We start from the raw sequence: 15,041 nt of genomic DNA on the forward strand, positions 1-15,041 counted from the left end.
AACGTCGACTGCACCTCTTCCTACAGATGCTGCCTGGCCTGCTGCATTCACCAGCAACTTTTATGTGTGTTGCTTGTTTCAAGACTCCATTTTTTTTTCCTTGTGAGACCCACAACACAGGCTTTGAGAATCTCAGGCCTAAATTATTACTACTACTACTACTACTAATAATAATAATAATAATAATGGTAATAGCAGCAACAACATCTGAGGATCACAGTTTGAGGATAAAGGGGAAGCCTTTTAGGGCCGAGATGAGGAAAAACTTCTTCACACAGAGAGTGGTGAATCTGTGGAATTCTCTGCCACAGGAAACAGTTGAGGCCAGTTCATTGGCTATATTTAAGAGGGAGTTAGATATGGCCCTTGTGGCTAAAGAGATCAGGGGGTATGGAGGGAAGGCTGGTACAGGGTTCTGAGTTGGATGATCAGCTATGATCATACTGAATGGCGGTGCAGGCTCAAGGGGCCGAATGGCCTACTCCTGCACCTATTTTCTATGTTTCTATGTTTCTATCTGCCCATAAAACAACTTACTGGCACAATAAAAAAAACCCTGAACGTTTTGGCCCTTGGCTTGGCATGCTTGACATAACTTGGCCCTTGTGGAAAAATAATTGGGGAATGCTGCCATAGATGCTGCCTGGCCTGCTGAGTTCCTCCAGCATTTTGTCTGTCTTGCTCCGATTTCCAGCAACTGCAGGTTTTCTCTTCTCTATTGTACTATGATGTATGTTCTCCTGTTGCACAGAGATGAAGTGTTGTAATGCTTACTGCATTTGGGAGGAAAGATTTTCTGTAATGTAATATGGTGTTGAGGCTGTACTTGGCTACACAGTCATCGGTGTAAAGTGAGAGTCTGAATTTGAATCACATTTAACATTATTGGCAAATGTGAAATCTGTTGTTTTGTGGCAGCAATGTAGTGTACTACATAAAGAAATCACAATAAGAAAATATAATTGAAAAAGTAGTACAAAAAGAGAGCAAAATATATTGAGGTGGTGTACATGGCTTCATTGTCCATTCAGAAATCTGATGGCAGAGGGGAAGAAACTGTTCCTGAAATGTTGAGTGTATGTCTTCAGGCTCCTGTACCTCCTCCTTGATGGTAGCAATGAGAAGAGAGCATGTCCTGGGTAATGGGGTCCTTAATGATGGATGCTGCCTTTTTGAGGCATCATGTTCTGAAGACATGTGCTTGATATTAACTGTCATTTTAAGGAAATTCTCCCAAATAAGACCATATTAAAAAATTTGTGACAGTAAAGGCATCTATGTCAAACTATCATTTATTGACTACACTTCTGGCTTCCATACTTGAGTACTAAGCAAACTCATCACCAAACTCTGAACCATAGGAGTTAATGCCTCTCTCTGCAACTGGACCCTTGACTTCCTGACCAACACACCACAAACAGTCAGAAAAGACAACAAATCCTCTGTTACCACTTTTCTATACACTGGTGTTCCACAAGGTTGTGTCCTCAGATCCCTACTCTACTCCCTGTACACTCATGACCGTGAGCAGAGATTCTACTCAAACGCAATCTCAAATAACCAGTCAGAGTACATGAAGGAGATAGAGAGCTTAGTGACACTGTAACAGGACAACAACCTTCCCTTGATGTCAATAAGAGCTGGTCATTGACCTTAGAAAGGAGGACAGTGCACGTGTTCCTGTCTACTGTACATCAATGGTATTGAGCTTGAGAGGCTGAGAGTTTCACGTTCCTAGGTGTAATCATCACCGATTAAACTGAGCTGGAGCAACCACACTGATGTCACAGTGAAAAACGTTCATTTATGCCTCGACTTCCTCAGGATGTTCAAGAAATTTGGCATGTCGGTGTTAACTTCTTTTAATTTTTATTGATAACCATAGACGAATCTCAAGGTTACATATACATCTCTACTTTCTGAGGAGACTGAGGTCCTTTAACATTTGCCGGACGATGCTGAGGATGTTCTACGAGTCTGTGGTGGCCAGTGCTATCATGTTTGCTGTTGTGTGCTGGGGCAGCAGGCTGAGGGTAGCAGACACCAACAGGATCAACAAACTCATTCATAAGGCCAGTGATGTTGTGGGGATGGAACTGGACTCTCTGACAGTGGTGTCTGAAAAGAGGATGCTGTCCAAGTTGCATGCCATCTTGGACAATGTCTCCCATCCACTACATAATGTACTGGTGGGCACAGGAGTACATTCAGCCAGAGACTCATTCCACCAAGATGCAACACAGAGTGTCATAGGAAGTCAATCCTGCCTGTGGCCATCAAACTTTACAACTCCTCCCTTGGAGGGTCAGACACCCTGAGCCAATAGGCTGGTCCTGGACTTATTTCCTGGCATAATTTACGTATTACTATTTAACTATTTATGGTTTTAATACTATTTATTATTTGTGGTGCAACTGTAACGAAAACCAATTTCCCCCAGGATCAATAAAGTATGACTATGACTAATACATATACATTGATGATAAATGTACTTTGAACTTGAACTTTGAGAAAGCATTCTACCTGGATGCATAACTGCCCTGCACATGGCCACAAGAAAATGCAGAGAGATGCGAACACAGCTCAACACATCACAGGAACCAACTGCCCCCATGGATTCTGTCTATACTTTTCACTGCCTCAGTAAAGCAGCCAGACATCACCCACACTTCCCCCTTCTCCCATCAGTCAGAAGATAAAGAAGTATGAACACTCCTATCAGCATTATTATCAGACTATTGAACAGCCCCCTTCCACCTCTTTATGATCTTGCACTCCATCACTTACAGTGGCATGCAGAAGTTTGTGCACCCCTGGTCAAAACTTCTGTTACTGTGAATAGTTAAGTGAGTAGAAGATGAACTGATCTCCAAAAGTCATAAAATTAAAGATGAAATATTCTTTTCAACATTTTAAGCAAGATTAGTGTATTATTTTTGTTTTGTACAATTTTAGAGTGAAAAAAGGAAAGGAGCACTGTGCAAAAGTTTGGGCACCCCAGGAGATTTGAGCTCTCAGATAACTTTTACCAAGGTCTCAGACCTTAATTAGCTTGTTAGGACTATGGTTTGTTCACAAAGTCATCATTAGGAAAGGCCAGGTGATGCAAATTTCAAAGCTTTAGAAATACCCTGACTCCTCAAACCTTGCCCCAACAATCAGCAGCCATGGGCTCCTCTAAGCAGCTGCCTAGCACTGTGAAAATTAAAGTAAATAATGCCCACAAAGCAGGAGAAGGCTATAAGAAGATAGCAAAGCCTTTTCAGGTAGCCGTTTCCTCAGTTCGTAATGTAATTAAGAAATGGCAGTTAACAGGAATGGTGGAGGTCAAGTTGAGGTCTGGAAGACCAAGAAAACTTTCCGAGAGAACTGCTCGCATGATTGCTCGAAAGGCAAATCAAAACCCCCAATTGACTGCAAAAGACCTTCAGGAAGATTTAGCGGACTCTGGAGTGGTGGTGCACTGTTCTACTGTGCAACGACACCAGCACAAATATGACCTTCATGGAAGAGTCATCAGAAGAAAACCTTTTCTGCGTCCTCACCACAAAATTCAGCGTCAGAAGTTTGCAAAGGAACATCTAAACAAGCCTGATGCATTTTGGAAACAAGTCCTGTGGACTGATGAAGTTAAAATAGAACTTTTTGGCCGCAATGAGCAAAGGTATGTTTGGAGAAAAAAGGGTGCAGGATTTCATGAAAAGAACACCTCTCCAACTGTTAAGCATGGGGGTGGATCGATCATGCTTCAGGCTTGTGTTGCAGCCAGTGGCATGGGGAACATTTCACTGGTAGAGGGAAGAATGAATTCAATTAAATACCAGCAAATTCTGGAAACAGACATCACACTGTCTGTAAAAAGGCTGAAGATAAAAAGATGATGGCTTCTACAACAGGATAATCATCCTAAACACACCTCAAAATCCACAATGGACTCCCTCAAGAGGCACAAGCTGAAGGTTTTGCCATGGCCCTCACAGTACCCCAACCTAAACATCATCAAAAATCTGTGGATAGACCTGAAAAGAGCAGTGCATGCAAGACGGCCCAAGAATCTCACTGAACTAGAAGCCGTTTGCAAGGAAGAATGGGTGAAAATCCCCCAAACAAGAACTGAAAGACTCTTAGCTGGCTACAGAAAGCATTTACAGGCTGTGATACTTGCCAAAGGGGGTGTTATTAAGTACTGACCATGCAGGGTGCCCAAACTTTTGCTTCAGGCCCTTTTCCTTTTTTGTTATTTTGAAACTGTAAAAGATGGAAATAAAAAAGTAATCTTGCTTAAAATATTAAAGAAATGTGTCATCTTTAACTTCATGCCTTTCAGAAATCAAGTCATCTTTTACTCACTTAGCTATTCACAGTAACAGAAATTTTGGCCTGGGTACCCAAACTTTTGCATGTCATTGTACCTACAATGCACTCTTTTGGCAGCTGTTGCACTTTATTCTGCATTGTTATTGTTTTACTTTATTCTAGTTCAACGCACAATGTAATTATCTGATCAGTATGTAAGACTAGCTTGAGATTTGACAATAATAAACCAATACCAATATCCCTGCCCTGGAAAAAAAAACTGTAACCATATATCTTATCTCTAACCCTCACGATTTGGGATGCTTCTGAAGAGTCACCTCTTAGACTATTGTGCTTCAAAGGAAAAAGCCCCAGTCTATCCTTATACTGGCCCACAGGGCCAGTATTGGAACCACTACTTTTCACATTGTTTGGCAATGATTAGGATAATGGAATTGACGGCTTTGTGGCAAAGTCTGTGGATGATACGAAGATAGGTGGAGGAGTAGGTAGTGCTGAGGAAGCAATGTGATTGCAGCAGGACTTGGACAAATTAGAAGAATGGGCAAAAAAATGGCAGACGAAATACAGTGTTGAGAAACATATGATAATGCATTTTGATAAAAGGAACAATAACATGAACTATCGTCTAAATGGGGAGAAGGTTCAAACATCAGAGGTGCAGGGGGACTTAGAAGTCCTTATACAAGACTCCCAGAAGGTTAATTTACAGGTTGAGTCTGTGGTAAAAAAGGCAAATGCAATGTTGGCATTTACTTCAAGGGAATAGAATATAAAAGCAAGGAGATAATGCTGAGTTTTTATAAGACACTAGTCAGGCTGCACTTGGAGTATTGTCTACAGTTTTGGGTCCCACATCTCAGAAAGGATGTGTTATAATTGAAAAGAGTCCACAGGAGGTTCACGAGGATGATTCTGGGAAGAAAAGGGTTACCATATGAGGAGCTTTTGACAGCTTTGGCCACGTACTCACTGGATTTTAGAAGAATGGGTGGGGATCTCATTGAAACCTACCGAATGTTGAAAGGACTAGATAGGGTGGATGTGGAGAGGATGTTTCCGATAGTAGGCATATCTGAAACTAGAGGGCACAGCCTCAAGATTGAAGGACGAACCTTTAGAACAGAGATAAGGAGGAATTTTTTTTTTAGCCAGAGAGTAGTGAATCTGTGGAATGCTCTGCCACAGACTGCAGTGGAGCCAAGTCCGTGGATCGTTTCCTGATTGATCAAGGCATCAAAAGATATGGTAAGAAGGCAGGTGTACGGAGTTGAGTGGGATCCGGGAGCAGCCATGATGGAATGGTAGAGCAGACTCAATGGGCTGAATGGCCTAATTCTGCTCCTATGTCTTATGGTCTTATAACCCAGGTCCTAAAGAATCTTTTCTGCACCCTTTCCAACTTAATAGCCTTCTCCCTGTAGCTAGGTGACCAGAACGAGCTCAATGCACTGTGTAATGATTTAATCTGAATGCAAGAGAAGCTTTTCACTGGATTCTGGGACATGTGACAATAATAAACAAGTTCAAGACAAAGATCTTTGCAACAAATCATCAAGCCTTTATAGCCGTTCCTCATCTCCCAAAGCTTCATGTCATACACTTTTCCATGGAAATATAAATGTAAAATGAGATTTAAAACCCTAGAAACACAGTAGTATAAGACCACGTGGCAGTTAAAAGTATCAAACTGAAATAACAATCTATATAAGTTTCTTTATGGAATGTGCACCAGTGTGGCCACTGTCACATGCAAACAGCTACTTAGATACACAGGTACACCACTTCAACAGGTGGACTAAACCAGGTGAGGGTCATCAAACGGGTCTCATACCCCGGTGAGATAGGGACATGCCTATCCTAGCCTGTTTAGTCATCTCAGGGACTGGGCAGATGCAATCTACAGTGAGGTTAAATGGTCAGGAAGGCGGTTTTGCTGTCCTACATGGATGGCGAAGGGCATTACAAGGCACAGAAATAGTCATGGTCATCCACTGCAGCCAAGCTGTGAGAATTACTCGTCCCACTGGACCCAGACTTCTGAGGTCAAGACAGTGGAACTGCCCCAGTACAACAGCTTTTAAACTTTGTGACGACAAACCAAGTTATCAGACAATTGATGCTAATGAGAGAGATAAGGGAGACAATGGAGAAACATTCAAAATGTTAATGAAAGAGGAGAGAGAGATAACGGAAAAGAAACACAATTCGGAATATTGACAGACCGGTTGCTTTGAACCTGAACTGTTTGAAGTTTGATGAACAGGCGATACCCCAGCAGGGGGATAAAAGGAACAAGTTCGCTAAGGCACGACACATCACGAGATCACGAGATAACGAGACCCTGGAAGGGCGGTGTGCCCCCACAAGTTGGTGGAGTTTGGAGGTCCAGTTCGCGGGAACCAACCATAGACGCACAGGGTGCAAAGGTACGATCAGTGAGAACCTGGTGTGTGTGTGTCCGCCTTTGCCTGGGTGCCGGGTTCACCGAGGAAAAACGGTCGTATCCGGAATGGAGGGGTCACAGTCGGTGACCACAGCGGGATAGAAGACATAAGAGGGTCCGCCCGAAACCAACTGCAAAGAACATCAAAGGTCTGCCTGAATCAAATTTGCATCTCTCTCTCTCTCTCTCTCCCCAACGGCACAACAGCGATTACTGCGAACTGAACTAAACTGAACTGAACTCTGCGTCACTTGAGAGTGATCATTTTACCCCTAGACTGCGACAAAGCTTGATTGATCCTATTATCCTAGTTCTGTGTACATGTGTGTTTTATCATTGCTAACCTGTTGCATTTATATCCTTACTATTAGAGTACTGTGTTACTTATTTCTTTAATAAAACTTTCTTAGTTCCAGTAATCCAGACTGCAACTAAGTGGTCCATTCCTGCTGGTTTGGCAACCCAGTTACAGGGTATGTAACATAAGTGGGGATCTCGTCCGGGATTCTGAATGCCAAATTTGGGACTGGGTAAATTGATTGGGTTAAAATTCCCGAAAGAAAGAAAGGGCAAACAGCAGAAATGGAGATTGAGGAATTTCTAAAGGCGCCAACCTTGGAGGCATTAGAGGATGCCAGGAAATCAGAATTGGTGACTGTTGCCGAACGGTTGAATCTTTTTAAGGGGAAGTCAACAATGAGGAGAGCGGAGATGCACAGAGCTATCATTGAGCATTATGTATCTAAAGGTGTGTTTCCCCAAGGGGAGCTGGAGGTGATATCTCTGGGCAAACCTGGTGGAGAAGCAGTACAGCTGCAGATGGAAAAATTGAGACTCGAGCACAAGTTCTAGGTAAAAGTTCTTGCTAGAACGAGAAGGGAGGGACAGGCAGAAGGACAGGGAATTTGAGCTGGAGAAGTTAAGGATGACACTAGCGCAGGGCCCCATGCCGAACCAAGGTGGAGGGTTCAGGGCGACCCAGAAGGTTAGGCTGGTTCCCCCATTTGAGGAGGCCGATGTTGATCGGTACCTTCTACATTTTGAAACAGTCGCTGCAAGTCAGGACTGGCCGAGGGATAAGTGGGCTGTTTTGCTTCAGAGCGTACTTAAAGGAAAAGCTCAGCAAGCTTACTCAGCATTGTCCGCAGAAGATGCCCAGAGGTATGATGTGGTGAAAGAGGCGATACTCAGGATTTATGAGTTGGTCCCGGAGGCATACCAGCAGAGGTTCCAGAATGTGAGGAAGCAGTGGGGCCGTACGTATTTAGAGTTTGCCTGTGAGATGCAGATGTATTGTGAGCATTGGTGCGCCTCGAAAGGGGTCAATGGGGATTATGACAGACTGCTACAGCTAATACTGATTGAGCAGTTGAAAAGGTGTGTCCCTGAAGGTATGAGGCCCTATCTAGATGAGAAAGAGGCAGAAACCTTAGCCGCAACTACCAAGTTAGCGGGTGAGTACGCATTAACACACAAAGCGAAGTTTCCCCCGAGTAAAAGCTACCACAAGGGTAGTCGAGAGGGCGGAGAGAGTCCGCCGGAAAAGCCAGAAAGTAAGCCTGGCACTAGTGAGAAGGATAAGGAAGACAGGAAGCAGTTTGGTAGGAAGTCTCCCAGGGTCATATGCTATAATTGTGGGAAAGCCAGTCACTTTGCCCCAAAGAAGGAGACGGGGAAAGGAAAAACGACGACTCCCAACTGGCTGTAGCCGGCAAACAAACTGCTAGGGGAGAAGAGGTCTGGTAGAGTTCAGGAAGGGCGCGAGAAGTTTATTTCAGCCAGATTGATGTCGGTGAAAGAGGGGTCAAACCCAGTTCCAGTACGGATCTGGAGAGACACTGGAGCTTGTCAGTCACTGATCTTAAGGAGTGTTTTAGACTTTAGTTCAGAGACCAAGACTGGGGAGGTCAGTGTAATAAAAGGCATTGGGAAAGGGACTGAAGCAGTACCTTTGCACCAGACACACCTAAAAAGCGACTTGGTCTCCAGACTGGTCACAATAGGGGTGAGGCCCGAACTACCGATGGAAGACGTGAGGTCTTACTCGGTAATGACCTCATCAGCGGAGAGGTGTACCCAGCAGTAAAACTGACAAGCCAGCCTGCCAGCATTGAGGCCCCGCCCATGGACTCACAGGTTTATCCCATTTGCGCAGTGACTCGGCGCATGTCCAGAACGGCTGCCGAAGCGAATGTAGATTTAGCTGAGACGTTTTCACCAGCCTTGTACCAGGAGGGGTTAGAAAGTGAGAAGCAGCGTAGTGAAACGGAAGTTGAGGTAGACTTATCATTAGCAAGGAAGGAATTTATACAGGCACAGGAGCGAGACGAGGAGCTGATGGTTTTGGCGGAGACAGCTCTCTCCGAAGCAGAATTAAAAAGGGAGCCAGTGGGCTATTATGTGAAGGAGGGAGTACCAATGAGGAAATGGAGACCACGTACCATGCCCGCAGATGAGGAATGGGGGGTGGTGCACCAGGTGGTAGTGCCGAAAATTTATAGGGGTGAGATTTTTAACCTGGCCCACAAGATACCCCTCGGTGGACATTTTGGGGTGAGGAAAACAGTCGATAGAATCATGAAAAAGTTTTACTGGCCGCACATGAGGAAGGATGCTATTGACTATTGTAGACGTGAGCTAACACAGTTATATTGATTTAACACATATATTGATATGTTAACGGCTTGCCACGACAAGCAAGCAGACCCAGTCGGTTATCACGAAAATTAATGAGGCTAGGGTGCCACCTGATAAAGGGAAAACCCATTTTGAAAAGATAAGTATGGTGCCGACCAGATGGGAGAACTCTATTGTTTTGGCCAGCATTGCTGATAAGGTCTCTCCTTTAACCCCCGAACAGAGCGAGCCGCTGAGAAAGCTAATTAACCGGCACACACACATATGTCCAGATGTCCCGAGGCGATGCAAAGAGCCGGTACATGGTGTTGTTGTCACATCAGTCAGCCTAGTAAGCAACACCCTATAGGATGATTAATTCAGTGACAAAAGGGCTAAAGAACGCAGAAGCGTATACTGGCAATTTAGTGGTCTGGAGTGACACGTGGGAGGAGCACATTGTGGCAGTAGAGGAGCTGTTTAAGAGGCTGTCAAAAGCCAACCTGACAGTGAACCTCGCAAAAAGTGAATTCGGCCATGCGAAGGTCACTTATCTGGGATTTGTGGTAGGACAGGGGCAGCTGGCACCGATACAGGCTAAGGTGAGGGCTATCTCTGAAGTCCCCACCCTGACAGACAAGAGAGCCCTGAGAAGGTTCTTGGGGATGGTGGGGTACTATCGGAAGTTTTGCAAAAATTTTGCGGATATTACCCTCCCACTTACTAAGCTCTTGCCAAAGAATGTGAAGTTTGTGTGGGACGACCTTTGTTATATTTGTCCGGCACGGAAACCACTGATAATTTACACTGATCACAACCCATTAGTGTTTTTGGCCACTATGAAGGATAAAAACAAAAGGTTGCTAAGTTGGAGCCTGGTCTTACGGGAATTTGATATTGAAATAACAAATATAAAAGGAACGGACAATGTGATTGCTGACTGTCTGTCAAGGTGTTGAAAACTTAAAGTTCTCTGTATTAGCCGAATCGCTGATGACCCTGTATATTAGTGTGTATCTAATAATGTATTCATGCCCATAATCTTTACCCCGGTAAAAATCCTTTGAAGGGTAGGGGTGTGACGACAAACCAAGTTATCAAACGATTGATGCTAATGAGAGAGATAAGGGAGACAATGGAGAAACGTTCAAAATGTTAATGAAAGAGGAGAGAGAGATAACGGAAAAGAGACACAGTTCCGAGTATTGACAGACCGGTTGCTTTGAAACTGAACTGTTTGAAGTTTGATAGACAGGCGATCCCCAGCAGGGGGATAAAAAGAACAGGTTCGCTAAGGCACAACACACCACGAGATCACGAGATAATGAGACAACGAGACCCTGGAAGAGCGGTGTGCCCCCACAAGTTGGTGGAGTTTGGAGGTCTGGTCGCGGGACCGACCATAGACGCACAGGGTGAAAGGGTACGATCGGCGGGAACCTGGTGTGTGTGTCCGCCCTTGCCTGGATGCCGGGTTCACCGCGGAAGAACGATCGTATCCGGAACGGAGGGGTCACAGTGACCACAGCGGGATAGAAGACATAAAAGGGTCCGCCCGAAACCAACTGCGAAGAACATCAAAGGTTTGCCTGAATCAAATTTGCATCTCTCTCTCTCTCTCTCCAACGGCACAACAGCGATTACTGCGAACTGTACTAAGCTGAACTGAACTCTGCGTCTCTTACGACTGATCATTTTACCCCTAGACCGCGACAAAGCTTGGTTGATTTCTATTACCCTGGTTCTGTGTACATGTGTGTTTTATCATTGCTAACCTGTTGCATTTATATCCTTACGATTAGAGTACTGTGTTACTTGTTTCTTTAATAAAATTTTATTAGTTCCTATCAATCCAGACTCCAACTAGTGGTCCATTTCTGCTGGTTTAACAAACCAGTTACTTTAAAAGTACCAATTGAATGTTTACAGGATATAATTTTTGAAACTCCTAAGTCAACACTAACCAAAGAACCTTCCCAATATTCATATTTCCCTCTGTCATTGCTGTCCCACCACATTCACTGATTTTACAAATGTCCTGAAAAAAAGGCTTTCCCACAAACCATTCAAAATGTACAGGCAGATTGAATAGTGCATATTTACCAATCCGCTAGCCAAGTTATTCTGCGACACTGGCATCAACATTTTCTACTTTTGCCAGAAAGCAAGACTAGCATATTAAACTTCCAGCTGCCTACTCCAAAATATCAGGAACACCCCTGAGGGTTGTAGTTGCAAACCAAATATTCAATAGAAACTTTTAAAACAATACACAACATGCTTGAGTTTTCCCCAATGGCACTGGAGATGAAGTCAAAATTTGGCTCGGCATGGCTTCAAGCAGCCTCAGTAATACTGAAGTCGGACGATCAGGGAAAAACACTCCACTGTTAAATCATTGCTCTTCTCATCAAGGAGGTGGTACAGGAACCTGAAGACACATACTCAACATTTTAGAAACATCTTCCTTCCATCTGCTATCAGATTTCAGAATGGACAATGAACACTACCTCACTACTTTTTTTCTTGTTTGCTCTCTTTCTGCACGACTATTTAATTCAATATTTAATATATGCTTATTATTGTAATTTACGGCCTAAGGATTGCATTGTTCTGCAGCTACAAAACAACAAATTTCACGTCATACAGTCATACAAAAGTACAGCACAGAAACAGGCCCATCCAGTCCATTGGAGAGTTTAAATGAGGATTGTTGGGGGCTGGGAACCGCAATGAAGAGTTGGAGGAAGAAGCGATTGGCTGACAAATAGAGAAAGCTTAGTGCAAGAGGGAGGATAGGCAGGTGACAGAGAAGGGACGTGCTCAGACCGATGGTTTGAGATGCGTCTATTTTAATGCAAGGAGTATGATGAACAAAGCGGATGAGCATAAAGCATGGATCAGTACTTAGAGCTATAACGTTGTACCCATTACAGAGACTTGGATGGCTCAGGGGCAGGAATGGTTACTTTGAGTTCCAGGCTTTAGATGCTTCAGAAAGGACAGGGAGGGAGGCAAAAGAGGTGGGGGCATGGTACTGTTGATCAGAGATAGCGTCACGGCTGCGGAAAAGGAGGAAGTCATGGAGGGATTGTCTACGGACTCTCTGTGGGTGGAAGTTAGTAAATAACTCTACTGGGTTTTTTTTTTACAGACCCCCCCCCCCAATAGTAACAGGGACATCGAGGAGCAGATAGGGAGACAGATTCTGGAAAGTTGTAATAATAACAGTATAAAAATAAAAGAGAGGCAGTATAACATAGCAAGCATGAGTGGGAAGCCAGAGGACTGGGAGACTTTTAAGGAGCAACAGAAGATAACTAAAAAGGGAAAAGATGAGATACGAAGACAAGCTAGCCAAAAATATAAAGGAAGATAGTAAAAGCTTCTTCAGGTATGTGAAGAGGAAAAAATTAGTTAAGACCAAATTTGGGCCCTTGAAGACAGAAACGGGTGAAATTATTATGGGAAACAAGGAAATGGCAGTCGAACTGAACAGGTACTTTGGATTTGTCTTCACTAGGGAAGGCACAAACAATCTCCCAGATGTAATAGTGGCCAGAGGACCGAGGGTAACAGAGGAACTGAAGGAAATTTGCATCAGGCACAAAATGGTGTTGGGTAAACTGATGGGACTGAAGGCTGATAAATACTCAGGGCCTGATGGTCTACATCCCAGGGTACTTAAGGAGGTGGCTCTAGAAATCATGGATGCATTGGTAATCATTTTCCAATGTTCTATAGATTCAGGAACAGTTCCTGCGGATTGGAGGGTAGCTAATGTTATCGCACTTTTTAAGAAAGGAGGGAGAGAGAAAACAAGCAATTATAGACCAGTTAGTCTGACATCAGTGGTGGGGAAGATGCTGGAATCAATTATAAAAAATGTAATACTGGCATATTTGGATAGCAGTGGCAGGATAGGTCCAGGTCAGCATGGATTTACAAAGGGGAAATCATGCTTGACTAATCTTCTGGAATTTTTTGAGGATGTAACTATGAAAATGGACAAGGGAGAGCCAGTGGATGTGGTGTACCTGGACTTTCAAAAAGCCTTTGATAAGGTCCCACACAGGAGGTTAGTGTGCAAAATTAGAGCAAATGGTATTGGGGGTAGGGTACTGACATGGATAGAAAATTGGCTGGCAGACAGGAAACAAAGAGTAGAGATTAATGGGTGCTTTTTCAGAATGGCAGGCAGTGACTAGTGGGGTACCGCAAGGCTCTGTGCTGGGACCGCAGCTATTTACAATATACGTCAATGATTTAGATGAAGGGATTAAAAGTAACATTAGCAAATTAGCCTCTTCTACTGCCATGATGAGGCTAAACTCAGGTTGGAGAAGCAACACCTCATATACCGTCTAGGTAGTCTCCAGCTCCTTGGTTTGAACATAGAATTCTCCAACTTCCGGTAATTCCCTCCCCCTCCCTTCCTCTATCCCTATATCACATCACCTCCCTCATAGTTCCGCCTCCTTCTACTACTTCACATTGTTCTCCTACCAATCACCTCCCTGCTTCCCCTCCCCCACCCCTTTGTGTTTCAAATTACTGCTTTTTTCAACTACCAGCATTCTTCAAACCCTCCCCAAAGTTCTTCCTTCAGTCCTGACGAAGGGTTTCGGCCCGAAACATCGACTAATCTTTTCAACTGATGCTGACTGACCTGCTGAGTTCCTCCAGCGCATTGTGAGTGTTCCTTTAGTAGATGCACCTTTGGCAGCAATTACAGCCTTGAGTCAGTGTAGATAGGTCTCTATCAGCTTTGCACATTTGGACACTGCAATTTTTCCCCATTCTTCTTTACAAAACTTCTCAAGCTCTGTCAGATTACATGGGGATCATGAGTGAACAGCGATTTTGAAGTCCAACCACAAATTCTCATTTGGATTGAGGTCTGGACTCTGACTTAGCCACTTTGCTGTTTTTAAGCCATTCCTGTGTAGCTCTGGCTTTATGCCTGGGGCCATTGTCTTGCTGGAAAACAAATTTCACAAGTCGCAGTTCTCTCACAGACTGCATCAGGCTTTCCTCCAGGATTTCTCTGTATTTTGCAGCATTCATTTTACCCTCTACCTTCACAAGCCTTCCTGGGCCTGCTGCAGTGAAGCATCCTCACAGCATGATGCTGCCACCACCATGCTTCACGGTAGGGATGGTGTGTTTTTGATTATGTATGGTGGATGGCTTATGCCAAACATAACGTTTAGTCTGATGGCCAAAAAGCTCAATTTTGGTTTCATTAGACCATAGAGTCTTCTTCCAGCTGACTTCAGAGTCTCCCATATGCCTTCTGGCAAACTCCAGCCGATCTCTCATGGAAGTCTTTTTTTTCCCAACAGTGGCTTTCTCTTTTCCACTCTCCCATAAAGTTACACCCAGGCAACAGTTGTTGTCTGCACAGTCTCTCCCATCTCAGTCACTGAAGCTTGTAACTTCTCCAGATTTGTCATCGGCTCTTGGTGGGCTCCCTCACTAGTTCTCTTCTTGCACAGTCACTCAGTTTTTGAGGATGGTCTGCTCAAGGCTGATTTAAAGCTATGCCGTATTCTTTCCATTTCTTGATGATTGGCTGTACTCCAAGGGACATTTAGTGACTTGGAACTTTCTTTGTATCCAAGCCTTCCCACACCTTCTCGAGCCTGCTGCAGTGACTTGT

Source organism: Mobula birostris, chromosome 1 (assembly GCF_030028105.1).
Source record: "Mobula birostris isolate sMobBir1 chromosome 1, sMobBir1.hap1, whole genome shotgun sequence".
Lineage (NCBI taxonomy): Eukaryota > Metazoa > Chordata > Chondrichthyes > Myliobatiformes > Myliobatidae > Mobula > Mobula birostris.